General features: G+C 40.6%; 1 protein-coding gene and 1 long non-coding RNA gene across 11 annotated transcripts in view; both read right to left on the bottom strand.

The window, feature by feature from the left end:
* The window catches only part of astn1 (astrotactin 1), a 587,946-nt gene that overhangs the window by 425,400 nt on the left and 134,790 nt on the right, over positions 1-27,756 (bottom strand). The window lies entirely within an intron of this gene.
* LOC146498423 (uncharacterized) lies at positions 1,488-26,626 on the bottom strand. Its single transcript, XR_014870829.1, has 2 exons — positions 19,454-26,626; positions 1,488-18,491 (listed from the first exon to the last, which is right to left on the bottom strand). It is a non-coding gene; the product is annotated as an uncharacterized LOC146498423 (long non-coding RNA).

The following is a 27,756-nucleotide window of genomic DNA, read 5'->3' as shown; positions in this document are numbered from 1 at the left end:
GACGAATGTCACCGAGCAGTGACTCAGTTTGTGGTCAAAGGTTTGCAGCCATTTGCCACAGCAGATGATTTTCAGAAAGTGAATGTGTTTAATTGTAGGCAGGGACATTACTGGATATTTTTGTGTAATTGCTACAGAATAATTGATGTTATACTTTGTTATTGCTACAGAAGAATATTTATTTTATTATTTTACATTTACAATTTTTTTTCCTGGGGACCCTGTGACACCCCATTGAAGAGCCGTAGGCTGTGGATCTGTTGGGTTTGTAAGGCCATGTTACTCCTAAATTTCTATCTTGTTCAAAGAGAAGATATAAAACAAAGTTCTAAGCTAATCGACCTTAGTGTTCTCCTTTTTAAAAAAATAAGAATCGATAAGAAAATCGATAAAGAATCGAATCGTTAAACAGAATCGAAAATGGAATCAGAATCATGAAAATCTTATCAATACCCATCCCTATCAGTAAGTACAGTGTACGCGTGATATTTTAGGATCAATGTAATGCTGGTGACCACCTGTAGTATGAACTTGAAAATCGCTTCACTGTGAAGTGATCATATTCACAAGATTATCAGAAAACCTGACCTCTGACGTTGAGTTTGAGGTCACCAAGATTTAAACTTTTCCTACTTTTTAGCAGATGCAACTACGGCATCAATTTGACAGTGCAAAGGTACTCAGGTTCTCAAGTTATGGCATTCACAAACTTGGGTGTCCATGCTGCCCAAGTCTGCAGAGATATCAGTCTTTTAAATGAGGGTTAAAATCTGTTGTAGACTTGTTTGCATTAGCTCATAGCTCTATAACTGGCAGAGCTAGTCCTGGTAGTCAGGCAGTTGTTGATTCTCACCATCCACTACTTTGCTCTTTGATAGATACATAAACCTGAAAACTATTTTTGCACAGCCATTCTCATGTACTGCTGTCTCTGCTTACATCAGGACTACTAAGGGAAATAAGATCTACTGTTAAGCATTTACTGCAAATAAAAATGGATTAAGGAATGTAGCCAACACAATTTTGAGAAACCTGGTTATTCATTTCCTATTTTTCTCTGTATCTCTGAAGCGCCTTGAGGCGACTTTTGTTGTGATTTGGCGCTATATAAATTTTTGAAGTTTTGAAGGTCTTCTGCCATCTGCCAGTGGGTTGTGGAGTACCCCCAGTACACCTGCTTTTCTAAACATGGTAGAGGTGTGTCATCGTGTTTGTTTTAGTACCTGTCACATGCATTTGATGCTTCACACCAGTGAACTTGCATCATCACTCAGCTAGTCTGAGAAGACAACAGGTAAGCTCAGCTGACATTCCCCTGTTAGGTGACTGATGTTGGCTGCGTAGTTATAAAAGGCCTCTCTTTCAGGTTTTCCCACATTTTCCATGATCCATTCACCATGCACGGAGTGACAATTGAGACTCTCGTTTCATTTCCACAGGTTTTGGATGTGTATCCATTCCCATCTCACATTTTATCTGCGGCTTCATAACGTACTTGTTGAAATTTGTATCATCTTAATCTCTAGCAGTGAAACTCGAGCTACAACAAAAGAATTCGTTAGTTGCTTCCACTGTTACTCTCTGCAGACACCGAAGCCGCAGTGTGATTAGCTCGGGCCCATTTCACATCACAACGCAGAGATGTGACAAAAGTCAAAAACAAATGTGCCCCGCTCGCGGCCTGTGGAAACGCCGAAGACAGAAGTCAATTGTGACATTCAACTCAGGAGGTACTGATCTCAGATGACTGGGTCAGGTCACATAACTGTTTATATTTTCCTCTTTTTCCCTCTGATTTTAACGACTTATGAGGGAGCTGATGGTGTAAAAGCATCCAGTGGCATCTACACCCGCAGAGAAGGCACAAGATGGACAGATGAAGGGCGATGAGCCTGCCCTGAGGACAGGTTAGCAGAGTGGATCGAGACAGAATCAGACAGAAACCGGAGAGAGAGCGCCAATGAAAGGGTTTACAGTCAAAGGGAGAGCAGAAAAAGTGCGAGCAGAGTCAGAGAATCCTGCCAAGAAGCAGGATATGGATCAAAGTCAAGGCAAGTCAAAAGCACACAGCCTGTGAAAACACAGTGAGAGAGGGAGTCTGAATTTCAGCCCACAGCTCCTCTACAGATAAAGGCAACGATTGTTCATGGGCAGTTTTATGTTTTTGAGTGTGACTGTTTTGAATATTTAAAGTAATCGAAAAAGATGATTTAATGAAAGACTGAGAATGATGAGATAACATTCAGACGAGACTGTAACACATAACACTGCATGCACTGTGCATGCAATTTATCACCTCCCTGTGACTAATCTGATACCAGCAGCTGAGCTCCATCAAAAAATCAAAATCAGATAAATTGTGCAATTTGGAAAAGGTCAAAAAGAGTTATGAAAATGTCAGCTTGCCAGTGCACATAGAGACAGACGGGAGGAATCTAACACAGACGTTTTTTTTTTTTCTTTTAAGAATTAAACCCACCAGTCTGGAAAAATTTACTGCAAACTGGATAATTCCTCCCTCCGGCTTCACGTGTTTGCTGTTTACTTAACTTTAGGGATGCAACAATACCAATTTTTTCAAACCGATAGGATACCGATACTCGGATCTGAGTACTTGCCGATACAGAGTACAAAAACCGATACTTCTACCACACACACACAAATGCAATGAATTGGAAGACAGGTTTCATTTTATTCTCTGCCGATAAAAAATAAAATCTTAATAAAAATGACCACAAAAAAATTTCAAGTGAAAAATAAGCACTTCTGTTAAATTATTGCGGAGTCTCCACATTGTAATTTAACAAAATATCACTGAACTATTGGCACTGTCTAAACACTTCTGTTTATTTATTATATTTCATATCGCGGCTCAAGTATGCTGAGAAGACGGTGCAATCCTATGTTTTCCACGGCCAGCATTGGCTGGTTATCCAGAGCGATAAAATGAGTCAGAGCCTCTGTTATTTTAACTGCCCGTGGATTTTCTCTTGACATTTTTCTTCGCTTTTCCAAAACCTGAGTTAAAGTTGGCTGTTCCACACTGCTGACATTTTGTTTAGCCTAGCTACAGCAGCCTCCAGTTTCTCTTTTTTATCTGGAGCCGCCAGTCTCACTCGCCTAACCCTGTGCCTGTTTAGTGCGGGATGTCCCCCTAGTGGCCAATCTAAAAAACTACAACAAACATGACATGCCACCCTCTGATTAATGAAATAAGTTAGTATCGGTTCATGGTATCGGTTAACTTTTACGAGTATGAGTACACACACATTTTACAGTATCGGCCCCGATACCCGATACCAGTATCGGTATCAGTTTGAATCAGTTTCACTTAACCCTTGTTGTAACAGTGTGGTGAATGAGTATCGCTTACAGGGAGGATCAGTTAGGTACTGGTGTACTTATTATTTTGAATGAACAGGAGAAAGAATATAACTTTGGATCTTTATGTATCAAGTTAAGTAGGGATGCACCGATACCCGATACCAGTATCGGTATCGGTGCATCCCTACTTAACTTGATGCACCGATACCCGATACCAGTATCGGTATCGGTGCATCCCTACTTAGTTTGATGCACCGATACCCGATACCAGTATCGGTATCGGTGCATCCCTACTTAACTTGATGCACCGATACCCGATACCAGTATCGGTATCGGTGCATCCCTACTTAACTTGATGCACCGATACCCGATACCAGTATCGGTATCGGTGCATCCCTACTTAGTTTGATGCACCGATACCCGATACCAGTATCGGTATCGGTGCATCCCTACTTAACTTGATGCACCGATACCCGATACCAGTATTGGTATCAGTGCATCCCTACTTAACTTGATACATAAAGATCCAAAGTTATATTCTTTCTCCTGTTCATTCAAAATAATAAGTACACCAGTACCTAACTGATCCTCCCTGTAAGCGATACTCATTCACCACACTGTTACAACAAGGGTTAAGTGAAACTGATTCAAAAACAGTGACCGGGAAAAAAAAATCAATTAGAAATAAACTGCGTCAGCTCAGTCAAACAAGTACAGTTATGCAAAGATAAGCAAAAATGATTAACTGAAAAATGGATTTCAATGAGTCATTTACATAAAATATCCCTTTTCAAACATATTAGGGAGTCTGCAGCTGAATAAAAATGGGATTTTGGTTGCTATTATTAATTTAAATCAGCGAATGTTGCGGCATATTTGCATAAGTTGTTTGTTTAATCTGCACAGTCAAGGACATTAACAAATAGCACCATGATATGGGGTGCTTGTGCAGTAAATCTGCATGTGCAGTGGGTAGAAAGGAGACGAGGGTCATTTTGTTTGCGATGATTACATTTTTAGCTCTTTGAAAGTCACCCCTGCAAACCTCTTTTTCACAGAAATGAAGCAGCGACTCTAAATGCAACGGAACCAACGAACAGTCGTGGACGCTGACAGCAGCAACACACTTAAAGTTGCACTAAACAATATTTTTACACTAACAAACGGTCAGATCACTTAATGAACTGTAAAAATGAGTCTCTGTGAACCATTTGCTGCCTGCTAAGAGAACAACATTAACAAGTTGCGGCTGAAACTATTAAAGAATTTAGTAGGTAAACAGCCAGCCTCACACATTTGGTGGCGAGCAAAACAAGAGCAAGACCTACAGTTTATATAAAACATGACAAATTAGCACCCGAGTAAATCTCAATTTGCATGCAGCCTTCATTACAAGGAAACGGCTTTAACTGGGTTTTTATCTCAGTTTCTTTTTAGTCTTTTAATGATTGTGGAAAAAAAACTTTTTTGCATTTATTTTTACTATGATGCTTTTGTGGCTTCTCCTGTGCAGTGGTGATTTTGCCTCTCCCTTAAAGCCTCACTCCCTCTTTAGTGTGACTTGAGGGTGGTTGAGTGAAAGCGAGCCTTCAGTCAGCAGCATCTATGTGAAGAAAGTAAAATCGAGGTTTTGTTGTTGAACCTGTGGATGCGGCTCATATAGATTCTCTCACGTGGTGCCTTTCTATAGTATGCCTCCCATTGCTTTAAGCATTGGTTATCTCTTGCTTGCCCGGGGTAGCTGCCATGCAGATTCCCAAGGCATGTGAGTCTACTGCCACCTGGGGCTCTCTTCACCCCTTCTGAAATCTCAGATATCCCACAGTGATGGCAGACAGTCTGTTGCCCTTGCAAGCCAGGCTTTACAGTCAAAAACACTCTCTAGTCAGGACCCCGTGAACCAGTGTCCTCCACCACATTTTTCCCTTTATGTGTTTTTCATTTTCATTTCAAGTTAAAGAAAGCGTCCTCCAAAAGACACAATCCCATTCACTCATACATATTTGTGTTAACTGATCAACACTATGTGCTGACTATAACATCAGAATGACTTTTTTTGTTTGTGCTCTACATCAGAGATGGGCAGTAACGCGTTATCGCGTAATCTGATTACTTTTTTCTAGTAACGAGTAAAGTAAGGGATTACTATTGCAAAAACGGTAATTAGATTACCGTTACTTTCCCGTAGGAACGCTGCGTTACTGCGTTACTAAAACCGTGATTTTTTTTGTGAGAATGTCTCATGACAGTGACGTAAGCGAGTGCGACGTTCGTGACAACAGCTGTGTGCAGATCAACAATGGATCATATATCGAGTGCAGAGAGAGTATGAGCGTGCAGCGTTTAAAGCGTGGAAGTACTGACCTTACTTTGAGTTTGATTCCATAAAAAGTGACAAAAACATTAGTGTCCGTTGTGCGTGGGAAGAAAACTTCTTTTTACAGAGAAAAAAACCCCTAAACTTCCGAGCAAGCACCGAGTAGCTACGACGTAATGGGAAACCCACAGAGAAACACGCGGATTCTTCCACTGACCGCTGCGGCACACCTGCACCAGGGTAAACCTCCGCCTACCCCACTCCTGCTTTACAGGTGAAAATAGAGCAACAGGACCGCTAGTCTTTGATTTTATTTATTTTCTGCTGTGTTTTACTTGCATCTATTTGAAAGACTGAGTGTAAACACAAGAAATATTTTATTTTATGTGCTGGAATGTGCAGAAAATAGGTTTAAATATTAAACTAATTTCTTCCAGTCAGAGAGTGGTGCATATAATTAAATTTTTGCTTGATGCATAAAGTTAAAAGATTAAAACTAATAAAACAAGTTTTAAAAAGAGACTTTTCCATTTGATTACATTTTGTATGATGATTATGTAGAAAAAGTAGAATTGGGCTGAAAGATCTATCGCTTTATCACCTATTCAGGTTGTAAATCGTGTTTTTAAAAAGTAACTAAGTAACTAAGTAATTAATTACTTTTGAAAATAAGTAATCAGTAAAGTAACGGGATTACTTTTTTGGGGAAGTAATCAGTAATTAGTTACTGATTACTTTTTTCAAGTAACTTGACCAACACTGCTCTACATCTACCTTTTTTCAGACATGCAACTAAAATGTCTAGATCCCTCTTTCTGTATGTACTGCATTTCTCAGCGTGAATGATTCAGAGCATGCCGAAGCGTAAGTAAAAGTATATGCATGCAGATTAGGATGATGGAAAAATATGTCTGCAATGAGCCTGTTTTACAGTCAGGAGGAAGCTGGAGGGAATGGGACAATGATCTATCAGAGGTGTGAGAGAACGAGTCTTTGGGTTTGAGTTAATCGTGCAGGAGAGTCGTTTGGTTTCTGCAAATCACAAAAATGAAAACGAGTTCCACCAGCAGGCTGAAAAAACAGACTAATATTTCTTTTAAACCTGCATGACTACCCTTGAACTTTCATATCTACTTTAGCTTGTTCAACATATTTTATACTTATGTGATTTTTTGTTATTAGAGTTACTCATTATTTTCTCAAACACTGCACAACAGCTGAGGAATTTTTCTATTTGATAAATAAACATATAGATTTATAAGTACTGAAGCACAAATGTATTTTTAAGCACCCCATTGTTTCATTCATCCCCGAGTAAACTTCAATAAGATGTCAAATGTCAAGTACTGATAATGGTCCTCAATCAAATCTACCTCAGTGACAAATGTAATTCAAGCCCATCAACCAGCATTAGTGCCCGTACATGGAGGAGGCTAATACAGGCAATGCAGGGAAAAAACTGTTTAATGCCAGGCATTACGTGGAATCCAAGTGGAGACTAAGTGAACTGTGTTCTCTTATAGAGCCAATAAAACCAAACCACACATCAAAGCATGCCAGCGCTCCAGCCCCATAATCCACTTACTAACGGATGAGGATGATGTTATAATGGCACCAGTGCTCCTTATGACTTACACCCCTGTCATGTAACTCCTGAATGGAGGAAAGAAGACATGGCCTTTCTCAGGCTGACGGAGCAGGCATAGTATTAGAGCTGAGCTATCAATCTGTCACTTAGTCTCTGAATGCGAGGCATTAAGAATCAGGAAGGCGGAAAGATCGGGTCTATCTGACAGCTACAAGATAGCAAAAGGAAGCTTCTTGCATGGAATATAATAAACTTTATCTCCACTAAAGGGCCGCTGATTGAATTTGATATCAGATTACAATATTAATGACTGAAACTGATCGTTTTCTAACAATGAATCCTTTCAATGCATTTGTTATTACGCTAGCTCCCAACCTGCAGTTAATGTTGTCAAAATATAACATTTGATACGTCCAATGAAATGAAGAATGAAATGAAAGTTAGATTGAGGGGATTTTTAGCAGTAGGCTTTATGATCCAGTGCAGATTTCGACATTGAACAAATGTGAAAGTCGCAACCCCATTTCACACGTGTCACACGAGGGCCTCTCCACTGGAAATGAATATTAATGACATAACTGGCTTCTATCATTTGATTCAATTTGGTGTATTTCATAAAAGCTAATACAGCATGAAGCCATGATAGTTTGACTCTGTGTGCTAATGGGGTATTAAAGTGAATTATGTTACAGTTGTAAGTTGTAGTTGTAATGGTAAAAGTTTTAAAGGCTTGAAAGATGTTTTATGTTTTATGCTCGAGCTTTTTTTTTTCCATTTCCATTTCAATGCTTTGAAATCCAAGGTGGATTTTGTACGAGATCACATAATTCATTTTATAATGGTTGAAAAATTAGTCCATAGGGTCAAAATGTTATCTTCAGCCAGATTATCAGAAACAAACTGGTATATTTTTATATATGTTTAGATGTAATTTCTGTTAACGTGACACACAGGGATTGTCAGGCTGTCACAGTGAGTCCAGCACTCTGCTTCTCATAATATAATAATTCATAATTCATGCTTCCCACATCATTAGACTCCAGTCAGCCTATTGTTACTGACTATTAGTAATGCTTACGCTCTGTATTTTAGTGTGAAAAGTTCCTGTTTTTTTGTATGTTTGTCACACTTAAACGTTTCAGATCATCAAACAAATCTAAATATTAGACAAGTTTATTATTAAGGGGGAAAAATCCAAACCTACATGGGCCTATGTGAAAAAGTGATCCACCCATTAACCTAATAACTGGTTGGGCCACCCTTAGCAGCAACAATTGCAATCAAGTGTTTATGATAACAAAGCAATGAGTCCTTTACAGCAGTGTGGAGGAATTTTATTTACTTGTGTTATCTTTGTTTGATGATCTGAAAGATTTAAGTGTGACAAACATAAAAAATAGGAAACCAGGGACCACCATAGACAGAGAAATTCAAGCACAAGTACAACACAGCAAGCCCTCTTCATTGAATGTGAGAGGTGACTGACTATCAGTTATCTAGTTCTGCAGGGTGGGCCATTTATATGGATACACCGTAATAACATGGGAATGGTTGGTGATATTAAAGTCCTGTTTGTGGCACATTAGTATATGTGAGGGGACAAACTCCTCAAGATGGGTGGTGACCATGGTGGCCATTTAGAAGTCGGCCATCTTGGATACAACTTTTGTTTTTTCAATAGGAAGAGGGCCATGTGACACATCAAACTTATTGGTAATGTCACAAGAAAAACAACGGTGTGCTTGGTTTCAATGTAACTTTATTCTTTCATGAGTTATTTACAAGTTTCTGACCACTTATAAAATGTGTTCAATGTGCTGTCCATTGTGTTGGATTGTCAATGCAACCCTCTTCTCCCACTCTTCACACACTGAGAGCAACACCGCAGGAGAAATGCCAGCACAGGCATCCAGTATCTGTAGTTTCAGGTGCTGCACATCTCGTATCTTCACACCATAGACAATTGCCTTCAGATGACCCCAAAGATAAAAGTCTAAGGGGGTCAGATCGGGAGACCTTGGGGGCCATTCAACTGGCCCACGACAACCAAACCAAGCACACTATTATTTTTCTTGTGACATTACCAATAAGTTTGATGTGTCACATGGCCCTCTTCCTATTGAAAAAACAAAAGTTGTATCCAAGATGGCCGACTTCTAAATGGCCACCATGGTCACCACCCATCTTGAGGAGTTTGCCCCCTCACATATACTAATGTGCCACAAACAGGACTTTAATATCACCAACCATTCCCATGTTATTACGGTGTATCCATATAAATGGCCCACCCTGTATATTTATGTGTAATTCATTGATATTACAGTGTGAGATCCATCAGATTCACCCGAGCAGTTGATTGATGGACAATGTATGCTCACCTTGCAGTAATTAAGCAACATATTTCTGTGCTGGGAAGAAAAAAAAGATTTTGTCCACTATGACTTTTTCATGTTACTGATGCAAATACATCAACTTCTTGGTTTGTTGGTTGTCTCTAAATGATTATGCAAAATATTTAAATTTTAATATTTCTGTTTGAACTTCACTAAATAAACCGATCTGTGGCATCACAAATGTAGAACTGTGTAAAAGTTTTGAGTCTTTATACTTTACTTCCAAGCATCCAGATCTTCTCATCATAGTGACCTCGGGCAACATCTCTCCAGGGTGTCTGAGCATCTTTCACAGTTTTTTCTTTCTCACTGGCTGCTTCTTCATGCATTTTCAATCCAGTCCTTGTTTTTTAATCTTTTTCAGAACAATGCTTTCTTGTTAAGCCAATATACACTGACCTATAAATTACTATGAATTATACGCAGCGGTGGCAGACCAAAAGAACTCTGTATAACATGAACATTATCTGAAAATCACATCATTAAGAAACAGGAAAAACCTGAGAAAACCCGAGAAATTCATCTGACCCTTCAGGTGACCCGTCTACAATTCTCTGAAGCCTCGTCTGAAATGGTGTTAATGGCTGTCAAGAAGCCGTTCTTAAGGAACTGAAAAAGTCTGAAAAACACCAAGTTACACACTGAAAATCAGTGTTAATGGGTGTTAATCAAGTCATCAACGTGTACAGAGCAGGTCGATACAGAGGTACAACCGTGAGTATCGACAAGCAGTCTGCAAAATACAGTGGCGGTCCTGTGATGGTTTAGGGCTGCATTTCAGCCAGTGGTGTTGGGTATCTTGTAAAATGGAAGAAATTGTGAATGCAAAAAAGTAAAGGAAGATTTTTATGCATCATCCAACTTTTGGGTTGCATGGTGCATAAAAAAGTTTTGGTCAGAGTCCTCAGCTTTCAGGCCCCTCTTCTGTCAAACCAATTTCTAATTTGGACTTGGAAGAAAGACCCTCTTTACTTTTCAAGGCTAAAAAGTCTCCTTTCTGATAAAGCTTATAGTTAAACGTGGACCTGATGACCCTGAACTATTCATTAATGATTCTCTAATTATGCTGCTGATGGTGCTTCCCCAAGTTTTTCTTCATTGAACTCTTTTTATGCTCGGTGTGTTTATAAACCACTACTATATGTTATGGCCCTGGCCATAATCTGTTTTGCTGGCTGTTTTCTTTGTCTGTGTCTTTAAGTCTTTGCAGGTCCCTGAGTGGATGAGCTGACGGCTGCTGATTGGTCCCCTGGTCATGTGGTCTCATTCAAAATCCCTCACCAGCAGTTGCAGTGTTGCCAACTTAGCGACTTTGTCGCTATATTTAGCGAGTTTTCAGACCCCCTAGCAACTTTTTTTTAGAAAAAAAGTCGCTAAAAAAAGACGTGAAAGACATTACAAAAAACAATAATTGCTAAAAGAAATTTAATTTGTAGTTCTAAATAAATTCTAAATGCATTTAGGACGTTTTTTGCTCACTTTATGTCTCGTCCACGATGTTATTTCTCTCTCCAGCAGCGTAGGTTACAATTACATTAGCATGACCAATTATGCAAATTAGGTGATGATGTCATTTAGCGATTTCTAGCGACTTTTAGGACAGCCAATAGCGATTTTCCTTACTGAGGAGTTGGCAACACTGAGCAGTTGTCCCGGGGCAGCCACTGACAGCAGCAGCAGACCGGACCCTGGCCTCCAACACCTGTGACTTTTGCGACTTTCTGAGTTCTGTATATAGTGTGTACATTAGCTTTCATTGTAAATAGCACTGGAACAGAAGGGGTGAGCTGCCTTATTGTTTTCCCTTGCACTGTTTTCTCCTGTTTATCTCAGTTAGGGAGTTCGGTGTAGCGCTTGTCTTTTGTTTGGTTTTTGATTTCACATAGGGTTTTAGAGAGCACCTCCTCCTGACTTAGCTTGTTTTGTTTGTTATTTTGGCCTTTGTTCACCCCGGAGCTTCATTTTGCAGTGTAGAAAAATAAACCACCGTTCACTAAGAAATCGGTTTTCCCTCTGTGTATGGTTTTAGGGACCAGGGCGGGGCAATCTTTTCAAACTTATGCTGCGTTCCTGTACCCCTAGACTGGGGCGTAACATATATTTAATCATTAGTTAAACTCTGGCTCTCACTCCTCCGCCCCCAACCGGTCACTGTTGATAGTTCTGCTTGAGGTTTCTCCTTTTTAAAAGGGAGTTTTTCCTCCCCACTGTTGCAAAGTGCTTCCTCACAGAGGAACTGAACTAAATTTAAATGAACTGAATTGAATTTAATGCAATACCTTTTATAAAGTGTTTGATTGGATCAGTCTAGCGTAATCACAAATACACTGTAGCAAAAAAATAGACAATACCTGGACAGAAAAACACTCAATGAAACAATCACTATTGAGGCAATGTTGGATCATCGCAACAAAGAACAGACCGAAAGGCAGACAACGTCCAAAGAAGAGCTTTGGAAACTTTTCCTAAATATGACTTAAAGAAAGTACAAGAAAGCTTGTCGAGAAGAATTCAGGCTTGAATTTGGTCATATCAAATACTGACTTTACAAACTCTAGTTTTGGCCTAATTTACTGCATTTCCATCTGTGTTTGCAAGAAACAGTCATTTATTCATGTAGTTTAAAAGAGCAGCCACTCACTGTCTTGCTAGATACGGGAACATGAGGTAGTGACAGTATTTACATGCACTAAATCAGTTATTGGCTATTCTGCCATTAAGGTCTTATTAGGGTTAAACTCGTGACGTGGCCCTATGTCACAATGTGATCGAGCATCCTTTCTGTGGAGAATTAGCCGACTGAAGAATACACCCATTAACAGCGCTTGGCAGAAAAATACTGGGAGTAAAAAGCTTGTCCTGAACAGCTTTGTCCTTCTCTCACAAGAAGAGACAAAAAAACAACAGGAAATGGAAAACAGAAGCCAACGAGGCCAATTATTTCTCAGTACAGGAAATAAGGACCAATAACAACATTTAATAAAAACAAAAATAGCTTAATGTCAAACCAAGTGTTGCAAGACTTAAAACAGGCTTTCAGTCCTCTGTGCCATCATGTTAGAAATATTATACTTTAGTGAATTCATATTTATTAGTAAAAAACAGAAAAATAAACAACAATAGGACAAAAATCAATATAATTAAAACAATGAAGCCTTGTATAAACCTTCTGTGTGAAATTGCATGAAATACCTCCTAATGCTGATCTTTTACTGAACTGGTGCAACAAACATGGAACACTGAAGTAAACAAATCAGCTCCATTGAGCAGCCTGTTGTCAAATATACTGTGGAGATCAGGGAAATATTTTACTGCTACTATTCATAACCATCATCATTACCATTACATTAATTATCATATCATCAGAGCATTTATTCAATAGAATATAATCAATAGATTATTACACCATCACAGAGAGCTTCTGTCCAGTAAAAGGTTAGAAGCATCAACGGGCGGGGTGAGGCCGAGCACGTTGGAGGTCGAGACATGCACACACAAACAGTAGTTAGACTCATGTTTAGGTAAGAGTTCAAATAATAGTTTGCAAAAGCTTGTGACTGCAAAATTGTGTCTGCCTAAGGGACAGTTTGTTCCAGGAGATAAGCGAGAGTTTTAATAGGAAGCACCTCGAGACGGAGAAGATGTCCTTTTAAATGTGTCAAAAGTCGTCAACAGAACATCACTCACTATGTATTAACAGACTTCTCTGCATTGAATCATATCTGTTATTAACCTCTGTCTCTCTTCCACAGCATGTCTTTATCCTGTCTTCCTTCTCTCACCCCAACCAATCACAGCAGATGGCCCCGCCCCTCCCAGAGCCTGGTTCTGCCGGAGGTTTCTTCCTGTTAAAAGGGAGTTTTTCCTTCCCACTGTCGCCAAAGTGCTTCTTCATAGGGGGTCATATGATTGTTGGGTTTTTCTCTGTATCATGAAGCGCCTTGAGGCGACTTTTGTTGTGATTTGGCGCTAAATAAATAAAATTGAATTGAATTGAACATTTGTTGTTTTTGAAACTTATGCATGGATTGTATCTGTTTGACGCATGAGGGGGCGTCATAAACCAAACCCTGATGGTATAAAACAACCGTTTGTGTATCATTGGGCGGAGATCGATGCTGTCGGTGGGCAGTGTTCATCTTCCCACGCGTGTGTTCATTAAAATCATTGTTTGACCGAAGCTCTTCTGGACCATTATTGTTTTTGTGCTCACCCTCAATATCTGAACCCGTAACAATACCTAATCTAACTTTTCGAGTCAGGATCAGATCGATATCAGTTTCATCTTCCCATAATCCAACCATCCCACCGTACAACCAAGAGGACACAAAGGATATGTTGCTAACCACATTTCAAAAGGCACTCCCAGGTCCAGTATTCATGTCCTGATAGCCAGTGTTGGGAAGGTTACTTTTAAAATGTATTCCATTACAGATTACAGAATACATGCCCTAAAATGTATTCTGTAACGTATTCCGTTACGTTACTCAATGAGAGTAACGTATTCTGAATACTTTGGATTACTTAATATATTATTATGCTGTTTACAACTACATGAATGTACAATTGCTGTGATTTATTACTGTTACTGAAGGTCCGCGGCTCCGAACCGTAGTAAAGGGACCTCTGGCTAATACGGTGGGTTCTGTGTCGGCTCGTAGCTGAAAACTAGCTTTACTTTGTTGTCTGGGTCAACTTTGCTAGCGAGAGACAGAGAGAGGCGTTGAAAGGCTGCTCCAACAGAACTTATTGTTTCAGAGGAAAACACGAACACGGTGTACAGTCGAGTCTTAATAGCTTACTTACAACTGGGCTCGTCAGGCTCTCTTCTTGGCTGCAGTGGTTATTATTATATTTACATGCTTCCAGCTCCCGTTTTTGCTCGATGACAGCTCGTACTTTTCCTTTTTCTCCCTCCCTCGCTCACAGACACATAACGGGTATGACAGTCCATTCTCCCTGCAGCACGGACTACACTGCCCATGATGCTACATTCTTTAGAGCTATACATGTAGCATTCTGCCTATTAGCTTAGCACAACAACAACAAAATGACGCTCTCACACCCAGGAAACACGCAGAGAGAGAGCATCACCCTGTAACCATGGCAACCGTAACGCTGCCACCTGGAACAACAGAACGTAGCTGTCAAACAAAACCCAAACAGTCCTGACCCGCCACAATATGAAACAGGGAAGTACCGCCGTGTAATCCATTTATTTCAACAAAGTAACTGTATTCTAAATACCACCTTTTTAAACGGTAACTGTAACAGAATACAGTTACTCATATTTTGTATTTTAAATACGTAACGGCGGTACATGTATTCCGTTACTCCCCAACACTGCTGATAGCTTAGACCTTTTAAAAACAACACTTTAATTAGGGATTGGTCTAAATATCAGTTATAACTGATATATCAGCAAAACTACACACTGAGCCGAAACAATATGAACAATATTCATATATTTTTTAAAATGAACTGAAAAAAACGTTTATTTTATATCTAGTTTTCCCTTTTATCATCAGCGTACCAGATTTTTACATTTATTCATATGCTAAAAATTCATATTAAGCAGGTTTCTGCTCACCTGTGTGTATATCGTTTCCAAAATGTCATCTGCACAAATCCAAAACTCATTTTTACACTTGCTCATGTGTGACTAATTCATTTGGTGGCACTGAATGACAGCTACCAGTTCACTGTGTTTCTACAAATACTCAGAAAATTAGAAGTGTGCTGTAGGATGCAGGGAAAATAATAGTGTAGGCGTTCTGCATAAAACCTTGTGATATTCAGTTAATATTACTGCAGGATGCACCGGTCATGTCCCAACGAACAGTGACAGTAGATAAGCACACTTATGGTATCAACTGCTTATTCTTATTATTATTATTTTTATTTCAGTGCTTAAAAAAAACATATTATTTATGTTTTATTCGAGAACTTCCCTATACAGCCTTTGGACATTGCTAATTACGCCATCTAAAGAGTATCAGCAAAATCAAATATGATCAAGGTCAGTGCTTTTAATCCCTAAATTGAATCTGTACATTTACAGCTATACCACTGATAAATGTGTAGCAAGGTCTGGCACGAACTCTGTTTGGTTTACTTTCGGGGTCAGTGCATGTCTCATTTAACCTGATTAACATTTATGGATTAAATCACAGCAGCAGTAAAAACATTTCCTTTTTCCTGTTGGCTCGAGTGGCCATGAAGCAAATATTACAGCAAATATACAACAGCAGCTTGAAAAAGGGGAAGAAAAAGTGAAAAGTCATTTTGCATTTTGTGTTTTTATTTTTTTCCTGTCTTTTCTTTCAGTCTGTATAGGAAATTAAATTGAGGCTAAAAGTCCACGGCTCATTTTCTGTTCCTGTAATGTCCTCTACACTTGCAAAGGGACAATGAAGCGGTGAAGCAGCATGTAATGTTTCAGCTCCTATGCAAGTCTGATTTATTAAAAGCATGCTGTCTGCTTTATAAGGTACTGGCCCTGGATGAAATCCCAACAGACAGAGGAAATTATTTGACGCTGAAGCCATATCTAGTCTGACTGATTTCTCTTATGTGCGTGCTGAGACACAGCTTGATGGCACATGAGCGAGAAGAAGGAATACATATTAGAAAAATTCAAGTTTGTGGTTTTCATGCACATAAAAGCTCCAAAAGTTGAACCAACAGCTCAGAGGTCATTAATGTTTACATTCACAGTTAAGTCTTTATGTTTACTCATAATAATTGGTCACTTGGGGATTTTGTACCACCTTACAAGAGCATGTTATCAGCAAGCATATTTACACATGAATAAGCAGCATCAACATGCATTTTAATTTTTGAGCCAAAGGAAACAAATTTTACGCAGAGGTGAAGGAAACCACAGGATAATTGCTACAAAGTAGACCTCTTTATTACTGCAGACCTATCCATACAGTGATTGGTCATGTGTTCGGCGCCTTTAAAGCTGTAGCAGACTGCTGAGAAAGCAATCCGCCACATTTTTCTGCACGTGCAGCTAGCTTCGCAGTAATGTCACACTACATTCTTGATTGGAAAAGCTTTTAACTGAAACAGTATACGAACAAAATTCGCAGAAGTATCTGAAAAGTAACGTCTTCTGGTGTCCATGCACGTCTCTCAAGCTGCTGTATTTATTCATTTTTATCCATCCATTCACTTCCACTGATCCTTTTCAGGGGGCGCTGAAGCCACGGCCAGTACTAGAGCAGGGCAATATGGCCAAAAATATTTATGACGATATATATTTGAAAATTTGCGATAACGATATAACTGACGATATAATTGACGTGAGACAAAATACTTTACAACTCCACAACTTTATTAGTGCAAAATAAAAAAAAACATCAATGTATTTTCTCTTAAACAAGCAGCTGTTTTTTATGTGCATTAAAGCTACATAAAAATGTAACAGTGCAAATGCAAATTCCTTGCTGACAGTTTAACCAAAAGGCATTTCCAGTGGAAACTGGCCGACATATCCTCAGCATAACCATGTATAATATCCACAAAACTTAAAAAGAGGTTATACACACACAATACGGTAATATTATGTTGAAGCACAGCACGTATCACTCCGCCAGGCTCCTGCCTACGATAGCCGTAATGCTCTGACAATCCATCAAGCGGTGCGGCTTCGTAGCTTAGCAAAGTCGTACTGAAACATTTTTTTACAGATTATTGAGCGCCGTGTACATAAAATCGGTTCGAGGTCGGTAAACACAACCAGAATTCATACATAAGAATTATAAGGGACACTGTCGATTTTTTCAGAAAATCAAAGGATTTTAAGAGCAACTTATTTTCCGAAAAGCACGGTAATAACGACGGCCCGCTAGCATCCATCTGCATCTTAAGGATAAAGGACACTCTTTGGAGGATGCCAATGTTCACATTTTGGACAGAGAGGACAGAAGGTTTGAAAGAGGAGTGAAAGAAGCATCTATGTCCACTGTGAGCGACCATCTTTGAACAGAGGCGGTGGTTTACGACACCAACTCTCTGCCATCTATAATCCAGTTTTGAGTTCCCTCCCCAGACGCCTTAACGCCCACTCACATCCTGGGCCATCTGACCTCAGGAATTCGCATGATAAGGTGGGGCCAGGTTTCACAATGAACTCACCCGAAACTCTGGCTGATTGTGACCCACACCCAGTTTCACACCTTGGCTCAGGCGATTAGAGGATCATCAGGGGGTCCTTTTGTCCCTCTGTGGGGGGAAACTCCCACTAGGTTTATATCTGGGACTCCCCACCATTTGACCTTAGAACTGTAGAAGCTTCTCGGATGAGAGGTGAAACGTCTTCAAGTAACTTAAAGAAGTCCAGACGCTTTTCTTTGCAAGCTCCTTTGACTACGATGACCTGGATAACTGAGAACCTTCACAGACATACGGCCCGCTAGCATGCTCTACCAAAAATAGTGCTTTGATGTGTATCTGATGGACGAAAGCTAAACCAGTTCCACACCACTGAAGCTGCAGCATTTTTACAAACCAGTTCTGGTTCATCTGTTTCATTTCGCTCTTCTCATTCTCCGTCGCCGCCCTGCTTTTTCTGCCATGTGCGTATGAAAACAAAGGCACTGCGCATGCGCGTTTTACCCACATTCTATGGCGATATTTCATTTTCTTATCATTGCCTAACATTATACCGGTATTACCGTGAACGGTATGATATGGCCCAGCCATAGCCAGTACCTATCCCAGCTGTCTCAGGGCGAGAGGCAGGGTACACCCTGGACAGGTCGCGAGTCTGTAGCAGGGCTAACACAGACACAGACGAACATTTGTACTCACATTCACTCACGCATTCACACCTATGGGCAATTTAGAGTTTCCAATTGACCTATTCCCACTAACTGCATGTCTTTGGACTGTGGGAGGAAGCCGAATACACGGAGAGAACCCACACAAACACGGGGAGAACAATTTCTTCCTAATTTCCTTAATTCTTTGTTTTATTTATATCTTGCACTACTGTTCATATCTTTGATTTTATATATTCCCTAGAGCAGCGGTTCCCAAACTTCTTTTGCTGGGCCCCCCTTGTTTTACAAGAAAAATGTTCGCGCCCCCCCCCCCCCCCCCCCCCCCCCTCACGAACACATCCTCCAACCACACACAGCCATATTTTGCTCCATTGCGGTTTATTTCACACCTCAAACATTTAGTAAACAATTAAGCAAATACAAGTAATCTGCAATAAATTACAGGTAGTAAGAAAATAAACTACTAACTCTTTTACGCTACATCTGCACCTACACAGGTATTTTTGAAAACGCCGCTGTTTCGTCCACACGTAAACGGCGTTTCGAATCACCGAGAACGGAGATTTTTTAAAATTCCTTATTTGCGTTTACGTGTTGACGAGGAATACAGAGTTCGTCACGCAACGTCAAAGGTATGTGCCTTTTTTCAAGTCACGCTGTGCGCCACGTTATTGTTTACATGAGATGAATTGCAGAATGGCAGGTAGAGACAAAATACTGTTAATCTGACTATCTGCAGGTTTTACACGCTTACATATACACGCAGTTACTGTCGCTCCAATTCTGCAGGGGAAACCTACCTTGGCACTTGTGCAGGTGAAACCAAAGGACAGATTTGCTTCACCATATTTTCTAGTCTTTGGCTTAGAATGAAGTTGGTTTGGAAACATATTCAGCGATGCTTCATCTCCTGCTTTGCGTTTGTGTGGGCGCCCGTGCTAGCAGTGTCCAAGTGTTGTTTTGGGTTTTTTTTTTCCCTTTTCATGCCGCGCCCCCCCTGCAATGGCTCTGCGCCCCCCCTAGGGGGCGGGCCCCACACTTTGGGAAGGTCTGCCCTAGAGGGTTTCTGAATCTTGAATCATCTTGTCATCCAAATCCGTGTGTAATTTTGGACCTTTATGGCCATGAGATGAGATTTGTGCTTGTTCCTCTCCAACACATGCCCAGTAGGCCAAATTTACTTCTGTGACACTGAAAAACATACAGAAGAATTTTGATGACTATCAAACATTTTACTATCTTCCAAAACTAATGTTGTCTTAACTGTGCAGCTAATTACGGGTGTTAGAAATGATCATCAAGTAATTATTTCATGAAAAAGCCATTTTATTCTTTTGATTGGTGGATGCTTAACGGCTGAAAGAAAATAATTAATAGAGGAATGGATGCAAAATCTGCCCCTAGAGCCACCTTAAAGGTAAGGAGTTTTTAGTAAACACTTCAGTGTAAGCTCATCAGTGACCCCACAGTTATTTGTCAGGGCAGCTATTAAGCTGTTAAAAAACCTACAAAAACAGCACAAATCGCTGCTCTTCACCACGTTAATGCTTCAGTCAGCGGCTAACAAAATGCAACATGATAAATAATGACTGATTTTTCTTTAACAACTCATAAATGATCCACTTACTCACGCAGGCATGTTATTAACTACTGTGCTTCAGCTTTAAAAGGCAAAACGTCGGCTTTTTTCTTTTAATTAGAACAATGATTTCCATTGGGCTGTTTCGCCTTTGTTGTAAAACCAACCCATGGCGCTCGTTGTCTGCATCAGAGATTCAGCAGCTACAAATAGGCCAAGCATTTGGGCTGTGTGCCTTCCTGACAGCCCACAGGGAACCTATGGATTGGTTTGTCTCGCTCCGCAGGCTTTTCAAAAACACGCCATGCTGTGATGCAGATAGAGCAGCTCTGGAGGCTGGGATCCAGCCGGGGATCCTGCTTTACAAGTGGTCAGGGCCACATTGATTTAAGGTTTATACGATCAATGCTATCAACATGGGTTTTAGGAGGGTCACCACATGAATGTCAATATCCCCAAGAGCTGAGCTGTGTCACAATGGCCCTCCCCTCCCAGAAACTGTTGGTGTGTGTGCACGCGTGTCTGCCCTTAACATTGACACTTGTACATTTTCAAAAACACTACCCACTTAGTGTAAAGTGGAATGAACAGTGGTAAACATAAACTGCCACCGTGATTTCTCTACAGTCATGAGAAAACACTTTATGATTTTGCAATAACATAAACAGAGATTTACCAATTACCATGTTAGCATGTCAAGAGATTCAGGTGGAGCCCTGCCAATTTAGTGTGCTACAATTACACTCAAATAAATAAAACATGAGGTGTTCACGGGTTTTGGGAGTTTTGGACTTGGTTTAAATGAATTTGTCTGTTTCCCAGAAAAACAAACTCATCATTGAGGGACATTTTAACATCGTGTAAGGATTTTATCTTTTATCACGACTACTTTTTCCTTGGCAAAGTTAGACAGCATGAGGTAGGGTGATTATATAAACACTTACAAACGATACTCTCTCATGTGGTGATTTGATGTTGTTGGTTTATTACTGGCAGTGTAAAGCTAGTGTCAGCAGTGGTGGTGTGTAGGGATGGGTGCCGGTATCCGGTGCCATGATGGCATAAACGGTAGTAACCAGACTGAAAAGCAGCGCACATTTCGGTGCTTTATTTTCCTGAGATGTCATACACTTTAGATTCTAGCCAATCATTTTACGTTTCCGAGGATAGTAGGCGGGTCCAGGTACGTACGTTCTTTTAGAGCAGAGCTACAGATTAAAAATGCCCAAGGTGAAGCGGTCAAAGTCTGGCTGTACTTCACAGCAAAAGATGTAAACTCAGCAGCTGCAACAAGTGCTTTAAGCTGATACTGTGATACTGTCAAAGGAGGTAACACCTCGAATCTGATGAAACACCTGGCGACGCATAGCGGTTTTTTTTAAAAGCCGAGAAATGCGCCGTATTTGATAGCTTGCTGCGAGACCTCACACTGAGCACATCTACTGCAGGTGTGGTGCCTGTTATCGACCCGGAGTTAGCAACATCCCCCAAAAACCCGAAGAGGAGAGTCCTGGCCCCTAGCCCTGCCAGTGTAGCAGAAATGATGAGGATGATGATGCAGCAGCAGCCATTCTTCTCTGCGTGAGTAGCTTAATGTTGTTCGTGTGTAATTTACGTTGAGTAGGCTAACCACGTTATTACATTAATGCATGTAAGGTGAACTAGCAAACACCATCATAGCTACATGCAGCTGTCTTCTTGTTTGATGGCAGATACTCCCTTCACCCTGGACAAAAAGGCTAAAATGACCAAAGAAAAAGTGGAAAACAGTTAAACATGAGAGGTTTTTGGACAAAGTTTGTGTTTTTTCCATTGATTAAGCACTGCTTCCAGCCAAGAGTGATACCATATATGCCCCATAGCTGCAGAAAAGGCTAACATTGTTATCTTTTTACAAAAAACAGCTGAACATGAGAGGTTTTTGGACCAATTTTGTGTTCTCCATTCTTTAAGCACCGGTTTGAGCACCGTTTAAGCACCGGCACCGTTTCAAAAGTACCGGTTTGGTACCGGTATCGGATAAAACCTAAACGATACCCATCCCTAGTGGTGTGGTAGGGAATGTTTCCCTAGTGTAGAAAGTTCCTCACTCGAGGTGAATGCAGCCTTGACCCTGACCTCTCCTCCAGCTCCCCAACCACAGTTTGATTAGCTCCTTGTCACTTTGGTTGCAGATGACAGCAGTGGTCACTGATCCTGAGGCACTACAAAGCAGGATTTGGGCCTATCTGGGTAACTATAGCGATAACCCTGGGTTTCCTGTTCTTCGAAGGTGCCTTACTTCTTACCAGAGAACTTCGCTGTGGTAACTTAAGCTCCAGACTAGAGACCGACAGGTAATAACTGCCCACTAACCAATCAGTTTTCCAGAACATAGCATCAGCATTCTTGGAAGATCTCTTAGGACGCTACACAGACAGATGGAGGATCTAAAGGTTTTCAATAGTTTCTAATGCCTGAAGAGCATTACTATTAAATATAGATTCTTAGATGCAGCTTTATTTATTTATTTATTGGCTTATTTGGACTCCAAACTCCGCACACAGCTTAGACTAAACCTAAATTTGAATCCTTACTCTGAGACTGTTAAACACTACTGAGGTTACAGTTGAAAGAATTAAAACTATCTTTTAAACACTGCCAGTTTTCTTTTCCGGCTTCATACAGGCTGAACTTTATTAATATAGTAGATCTTATCCACTCCTGCCGCCCTTAAAGTGCACACAAATTCATACCGTGCTTTCATATCGAACGCTTTTCCTCTCAAACACACCGTTGCTGTATTTGCAGAAGCTGCGTTGCTTTTACTCTGTATTATGTTTAATATCTTCATCATTTTCTAACATGACAGTTTTGTCTTCCTTTGTAAATCAGTTGCTTCTGCTGCCAGTACGCTTCTCCATGATGGTGATTGGTCCGATGCTGCCAACATCACCTCTTTCATGAGAATGCCAGGGGAAGCTTCATGTGGCTGCTTATTCTGACTGCCAATGTTAGTGTAAGTGAGTCTAGATAATGAAAAGATACCCTGGGTATGTTGGACATGCTTGGTAGTCCAGTCCCTGTTGGGGCCACTGTGTTGCACCCCTCTCGACCCTGTGTTTCGCCGCCCAGTGCTCGATGGTGATCTTGCTTAGGCCTTTCCTTTGTGCTCTTTCAGAAGCGTTCTAGTTGTAGCCCTTTGTTTTCATTTAGACATTTTTCTCTCCTTAGTGAGGCAGAATATCATCTTGCTGGGAGGCATATTTGGTGAGGTCCCCTCCCCACAGATATACATGTGATTAATTTCATTGTGTTTGCAGTGAGGCACCACTGGGTACTCCTCAGTGTAGCATGCCCCCCAAGTGGGCTAGCTTTTACCTATTATACTATAGTAAACCTTCTTTTTCATTTGACCACATTTGTGATTGTTTTTAAGCCGCTTTCTTATTCTCTTATTCTTATTATTAATAAATTCTCTTATTTGCTTTTAAATCTCTTAACCCTTTAAGACCTACCATAAAACCAAGTCCGCCAGAGCTTATATTATATGTTTACATGCTGTGGAGCCATTTTTTGGGAGCATTTCAAGTTGCTATACATCAATACAACCATTATAGCCCAGATTTTAATAATATGTCTGCATTAAGTGCATAGTAATTACATAAATTGCAAAAAAGTGCAATAAACTACAAAAAAATTGAAAATCGTTTTTGTTTTTTAACATATATTTCTAGTTAGAGAAATTTAAGAGGCTTATCCCTCAAAACTGTAAATACAAAAAAGTTGTACAAAATAGTTTCCCACCACAGGAAATTTATTTTGAGTGTCTTCATAGTTTTATTTTTGAAATACTCCAATTTTTATACACTGCAGGAAAAACGAAAATAAATATTATAATGCAGATTTGCAAAAAAGCAGCATATGCATCAAAATAAACTATTTCCAGCAGTGCAATATGAGTCCTAAGCATCCCAGAAACGACACAGAAAGTCACAAAGTCAAACATAACTTTTAAAAACACCAGTATAGGCTCATGAGGCCTTGATGGTAAAAAAAAAACAAAAAACTACATTTCCGCAAAAATGACGTCACTTCCTGTTTCGGGCCTGTAATGGCGGACGTGCAAAAGTTTGCGCCGACGTCTATTCCAACGTAGGAACTGTTACAAACAGCTGATCGGATCGGCAAAGCATGTTTCTGGAATATTATGTTTTTGTTGCTGCAAGTGCTTTTTATGCAGTTTTTGCAAAGTTATATGTGGAAGGAAACTGTGACCGAGGACAAGCTGATGGCATAAGATGTAAGTACAACTCCTCCGGTTTCATATGCAAAAAAAATGATTGCGCTAGCTTACGTGGTTGCAGAGCTACCGGGATTTAAAAATAGTTACGCAAAACAGAGCGTGCCCGCTCCGACCAGCTTTAAAGGGTTAATGGCCTGGCCTCCCCCCCACCTCTCGGAGCTGCTACAACCATATACACCTGTCCGTTCCCTTAGGTCCTTCAATCAGCAGCTCCTTAAGGTACCGAAAACTTAAGTATAAATTTAAAGGTGATCACATTTTGCTGTAGTTGCTCCAAAGTTGTGGAACGATCTAACCTTGCATGTTAGACAGGCCTCTTCTCTTTCTGAATTTAAAAGTCTTCTTAAAACATATTGGCTCCCTGAACCTGGTTCTGCCGGAGGTTTCTTCCTGTTAAAAGGGAGTTTTTCCTTCCCACTGTCGCCAAAGTGCTGCTCATAGGGGGTCATATGATTGTTGGGTCTTTCTCTGTATCTATGAAGCCCCTTGAGGCGACTTTTGTTGTGATTTGGCGCTATATAAATAAAATTGAATTGAATTGAATATTTATTCGCTGAAGCCTTTGGCATTGATTAGAGGGGTTGACTCAATTTGTTTTAACATGTTTCAATTTATTTTAGTTTTTTAGTTATTTATCTTATCTTATCTCATTTTAATTTTCTTTACTTATGCTATTAGCATGTACAGCACTTTGTGAACTCTGGTTTTATGTTAAAGTGCTTTATAAATAAAGGTGGTATGGTATGGTTTTCTCCATCCCAGCAGCTTCAACACTCTTCGTAACTGACTTCTGTTTTGTTGAATAAATTATTAGAATTAATCTGCCTCTCTGTTGTGGGTCTGTGTGCCTTTATTATCCACTGATAATTAAGTTTTGTTAAAGCAATATTTCCTGTGGTGGAGTTCCTCAAGTGGGATTGTTGTTCTGTCTCCTATTTCCACATTATTACCCTCACCACAGTAGGACCTGCAGTCTTATTTCCTTGAGGGTTAATGTCCATCACACGATGCGTTCAGGCTTGTATCAAGTGCTTATTTCAGTTTATTCTGATGGAGCTCCCACATGACAGTTCATATTTCCTAGTTAAAGTACATCTGGTGTGCTTTCCACCTTGCTCTTTTTAGAACAGCATTTTTAGTCGCAGCTAAAAATGTCTGCTAGCTGACGCATTGCAGCCATCCCACCCATAGTGGAGAACCTGTCTGCCCATAGACAGATTAAAGATCCTCATCAGCTGGGTTTAGATCAGCGCCCTGCGCCGTACAGATGTGGGCACCTTCACCCCAGAGGTGACCATTCCCATCAGAAAAGAAATGTAGAGTAAAGATGGCCACTTGGAAAACCTTTGTACTGACTGGCAGTCAGTGTTGGGGAGTAACGGAATACATGTACCGCCGTTACGTATTTAAAATACAAAATATGAGTAACTGTATTCCGTTACAGTTACCGTTTAAAAAGGTGGTATTTAGAATACAGTTACTTTGTTGAAATAAATGGATTACACGGCGGTACTTCCCTGCTTCATATTGTGGCGGGTCAGGACTGTTTGGGTTTTGTTTGACTGCCACGTTCTGTTGTTCCAGGCGGCAGCGTTACGGTTGCCATGGTTACAGGGTGACGCTCTCTCTCTGCGTGTTTCCTGGGTGAGAGAGGCCTTTTTGTTGTTGTTGTGCTAAGCTAATAGGCAGAATGCTACAGGTATAGCTCTAAAGAATGTAGCATCATGGGCAGTGTAGTCCGTGCTGCAGGGAGAATGGACTGCCATACACGTTATGTGTCTGTGAGCGAGGGAGGGAGAAAAAGGAAAAGTACGAGCTGTCATCGAGCAAAAACAGGAGCTGGAAGCATGTAAATATAATAATAACCACTGCAGCCAAGAAGAGAGCCTGACGAGCCCAGTTGTAAGTAAGCTATTAAGACTCGACTGTACACCGTGTTCGTGTTTTCCTCCGAAACAATAAGTTCTGTTGGAGCAGCCTTTCAACGCCTCTCTCTGTCTCTCGCTAGCAAAGTTGACCCAGACAACAAAGTAAAGCTAGTTTTCAGCTACCAGCCCGACACAGAACCCACCGTATTAGCCAGAGGTCCCTTTACTACGGTTCGGAGCCGCGGACCTTCAGTAACAGTAATAAATCACAGCAATAGTACATTCATGTAGTTGTAAACAGCATGATAATATATTAAGTAATCCAAAGTATTCAGAATACGTTACTCTCATTGAGTAACGTAACAGAATACGTTACAGAATACATTTTAGGGCATGTAATCTGTATTCTGTAATGGAATACATTTTAAAAGTAACCTTCACAACACTGACTGGCTGTAACTTCACTCTCAAAGGGACAACTCACAAAATCCTCAAATCCTTTTTTCCATTTTTTGGTGTGCAGGGTTTTTCTTTGAGTTTTTTGCAGGTTTTTTCCTCCTCCAACAGAACCTGACGTTCATGTTTGTTCATTTGCTTTTTTGCAAGCGGGGCTGGATTTTCACTGGAAAAATAACAACCTCCTCCTCAGCTGTGGATTATGTATTATTAAAGTCGTCTCTCATAGTGTAGTTCTGCAATAGAAACCTTTCAAGCACTGAAACCCATTTTCTTAAAGGTCTTGGAATAATATGTAATATGTAGCAGCTGAATTTTGTTTTTAATAGAGTCTCTCTTTGTGGGAAATTGTGAATTAATCTCAGCTTCATATCTTAGCTGCATGACAAAACACAAATCTAAGCATGAAATAACCCCCCCCCCCCCCCCCACACACACACACACACATAAGCTTGACATCAAACAATCATCATTACATTTTTTCTTTTTGAAAACAGATCTACCGATGCAATTATCAAAAGCGTTTAAGAATAAAAGTCCTTTTCAGAGAAATGTCATGGTCCGCGGCCCGGTGTCCGAGGAGCTGATGGGATGCCCACGCCCACGGGTGTGGCTGTTAACTCCACACCTGCATCCCATCTCAGGCGATTATCAGGTGGACTATTTGATCCAGCCCAGCCAGCTGCTCCACGCCAGTCCGTTAGTCGTCTCACAGCGGTAACGTACACCCACGGGAAGGCGGTTGTGAAAACCCTCATTTACCTGAACAAACGCTAATCTTTTCCTTTGCGCTCAGGTAACAGCTCGGCGTGTTTTTGAGCCACCTGCCCATGTGGAGTTTGGATCGCCTCCGGTACCGATCACCTCTACTTTCCTGGAGCTCCCCCTCAGACCCTCACCCCTCCCTCCGGCTCCCACGGCCCCGCTTTGACTGTAAGACTCATACTCTCCCCCACGTATGCTGCTATTTCCCCGCTCCCCAGTAACTCTCTTCCTCTTTCTGTTGCAGCCTCCCACAGTCCCGATTACAGCGTTCCTGCGTAACGTCCGGTCCCTTGGTTTTTCTAGTTTCTCGTGTGTTTTCCTTTGACCCTTCCGGGACACCTTTAGTTGAAATAAAGTTTATTTTTCGTACTCCTGTGCGTGTTGTCTCT

Source organism: Neolamprologus multifasciatus, chromosome 18 (genome assembly GCF_963576455.1).
Source record: "Neolamprologus multifasciatus chromosome 18, fNeoMul1.2, whole genome shotgun sequence".
Lineage (NCBI taxonomy): Eukaryota > Metazoa > Chordata > Actinopteri > Cichliformes > Cichlidae > Neolamprologus > Neolamprologus multifasciatus.
Note: the sequence above shows the minus strand (reverse complement) of the source record. Positions and strands in the feature narration are given on the sequence as shown.